Here is a 3523-nt window from a genome sequence, read left to right on the forward strand (position 1 = left end):
GAATGTGTCTCTTTCTCTTTTTTAGTTTGGCTATCTTGGCTAGTCTGAGGAAAAAAGAAGAATTAGGGGTGATATGATAGCAGTACAGTGATACCTTATCTTACAAACTTAATTGGTTCCAGGACGAGGTTCTTAAGGTGAAAAGTTTGTAAGATGAATCAATGTTTCCCATAGGAATCAATGGAAGAGTGATTAATGCGTGCAAGCCCAAAATTCACCCCTTTTGCCAGCCGAAGCGCCCATTTTTGTGCTGCTGGAATTCTCCTGAGGCTCCCCTCCATGGGAAACCCCACCTCCAGACTTCCATGTTTTTGTGATGCTGCAGGGGAATCCCAGCATTGCAAAAACGAGCGCTTCACTGGCAACGGAAGTCCAGAGGTGGGGTTTCCCATGGAGAGGAGCCTCAGGGGAATCCCAGCAGCGCAAAAACGGGTGCTTTGCTGGCAACAGAAGTCTGGAGGCGGGGCATCCCAGCGGCAGCGGTGGGTTTGTAAGGTGAAAATAGTTTGTAAGAAGAGGCAAAAAAATCTTAAACCCCGGGTTTGTATCTCGAAAAGTTTGTATGACGAGGTATCACTGTATTCCAGAATTTGAAGGGCTGCCACAAAGAAGAGGGGGTCAAATTATTCTCCAGAGCACCAGAACGCAAGACAAGAAATAATGGTTGGAAACTAATCAAAGAGAGAAGCAACCTGCAATTAAGGAGAAAATTTCCTAACAGTGAGGACAATTAACCAGTGGAATAGCTTGCCTTCAGAAATCGCGGGCTCTCCATCACTGGAGGTTTTTAAGAGACTAGAAAGTCACTTGTCTGAGATGGTGTAGGTTCTCCTGCTAGAACAGGATGTTGGAATGGAAGACCTCCAAGGTCCTTACAACTGTATTCCTATTCCCACCCTACCCACCCTACCCTACTCTACTTACTCTATTTTCTATCCTATCCCCCATCCCCTATCCCTATTCTATTCCTATTTTGTCACATCCCCTCCATTCCATTCATCCCATTACAGTCTATTTCATTCATCCCCTAAAGATTTTGCCACATTTTACAACTTCTTGCCACCATTGTTAAGTGAATCACTGCAGTTGGTAAGTTAATAACCAAGCTGTTAACTGAATTGGGCTTCCTAATAGACTATTTATTTATTATATTATATTATATTATATTATATTATATTATATCATATCATATCATATCATATTATATTACATTACATTACATTATATTATTATATTAATTATATTATATTTATTATATTATATTACATTACATTACATTAATTATATTATATTTATTATATTATATTATATTATATTATATTATATTATATTATATTAATTATATTTGTATGCCGCCCCTCTCCGTAGACTCGGGGCAGCTAACAACAATAATGAAACAACATATAACAAATTTAATATTTAAAATAATTAAAAGACCCTTATTTAAAGAACCGAAGATACACACAAACATACCATGCATAAATTGTATAGGCCTAAGGGGAAGGGACTATCTCAATTCCCCCATGCCTGACGACAGAGGTGGGTTTTAAGAAGCTTACGAAAGGCGAGGAGGGCGGGGCAATTCTGATCTCTGGGGGGAGTTGGCTCCAAAGGGTCGGGGCTGCCACAGAGAAGGCTCTTCCCCTGGGTCCCGCCAAACGACATTGTGTAGTCGACGGGACCCGGAGAAGGCCAACTCTGTGGGACCTAACTGGTCGCTGGGATTCGTGTGGTAGAAAGCGGTCCCGGAGATATTCTGGTCCGATGCCATGAAGAGCTTTATAGGTCATAACCAACACTTTGAATTGTGACCGGAAACTGATCGGCAACCAATGCAGACTGCAACAGTGTGCAAATCGGTGTAATGTCCCTTTGTTCAATGCTGTTGGAGCAGTGGTGAAATTCTACCATTTGCACCAGTTTAGGCAAACTGGTAGCAGTGGTGCGACGCTCCCAGATGTCATCACAAGTGCTCTGTGTGCAGAAGTGCTGCACAAAAGCGAGGTAAGCGTGCATATGCGCTCTTATGCCCGAACCAGTAGCAAAGGTAAGTGAATACCACTACTAAATTGGCCTAACTTAACAATCACTAAATGAACTGTTGTAAGTTGAGGTCTACCTGTAAAATTCCCTGAATAAAGCAATGTGTTTTTAGCAAATTTGACAATTCATTCCCTTTGCCTACTTACATCTCAGCTTTTGGAAAGACCTATAATACTATCAAGTGTAAAACTGCCCAGGGATTCTTCAAATGTCACCAGGCCAGAATTAGAGGACTGGTGCCACCGTTGGAGAAAGGCAAAATTCAAAACTTATCTATTATTGTACGAGCTGGTAATCTTGGATTGATTTCAGGACCATGACTCATGTGTATTTTGTACAGTGGTTTTGTGACATAAGTCGCCTGTCACTCTTGTTTGGGAACATGCATTTTAAATTGACAAGGACAACTGTAGAACTAGATTGTCGTCAAAACCTTCCTTGCTTTTATGCTTCCAATTATGTTCTACACATTGCAATGTTAAAAGAAGTTTCTTTTATAGTATTTTACTATATATACACATAGTAAAATACATGATGAAGGTTATAGAGGAGATACTCATAGTAAAATATATCTATGAAAGAGTAGAAAAGAAGATATAGTAATAAAACGTATAAATGAAAGAATAGAAGAAGAGATACAGTATAGGAATAGAAGAAAGGTATAGGAGATATAGGAGAGCAATAGATCAGGGGACGGAAGACACTCTAGTGCACTTGTACTCACCCCTTACTGACCTCTTAGGAATCTGGAGAGGTCAACCGTAGATAATCTAAGAGTAAAGTGTTGGGGGTTTGGGGATGACACCATGGAGTTCGGTAATGAGTTCCATGCTTCAACAACTCGGTTACTGAAGTCATATTTTTTACAGTCAAGTTTGGAGCGGTTAATATTAAGTTTAAATATGTTGTGTGTTCTTGTGTTGTTGTGGTTGAAGCTGAAGTAGTCGCTGACAGGTAGGATGTTGCAGCATATGATCTTGTGGGCAATACAGTACTTAGATCTTGTTTAAGGCATCTTAGTTCTAGGCTTTCTAGGCCCAGGATTGAAAGTCTAGTCTCGTAGGGTATTCTATTTTGAGTGGAGGAATGAAGGGCTCTTCTGGTGAAGTATCTTTGGACATTTTCAAGGGTGTAAATATCTGAGATGCGATATGGGTTCCAAACAGATGAGCTGTATTCGAGGATGGGTCTGGCAAAAGTTTTGTAAGCTCTAGTAAGCACTGTGAGATTGCCAGAGCAGAAGCTACGTAGGATTAGGTTCACAAATCTTGAAGCCTTCTTGGCTATGTTGTTGCAGTGGGCTTTGGCACTTAAATCTTTTGTTATTAGTATACCAAGGTCTTTAACCGAGTGGGGATTATATGTGATAATTTGATTATTCAGTTCGTATTTGGAGTTCAGATTCTTCTTCCCAATGTGTAGGACAGAGCATTTGCTAGTTGAGATTTGAAGTTGCCATGTGTTAGACCACTCAGAAACA

Source organism: Erythrolamprus reginae, chromosome 10 (genome assembly GCF_031021105.1).
Source record: "Erythrolamprus reginae isolate rEryReg1 chromosome 10, rEryReg1.hap1, whole genome shotgun sequence".
Lineage (NCBI taxonomy): Eukaryota > Metazoa > Chordata > Lepidosauria > Squamata > Dipsadidae > Erythrolamprus > Erythrolamprus reginae.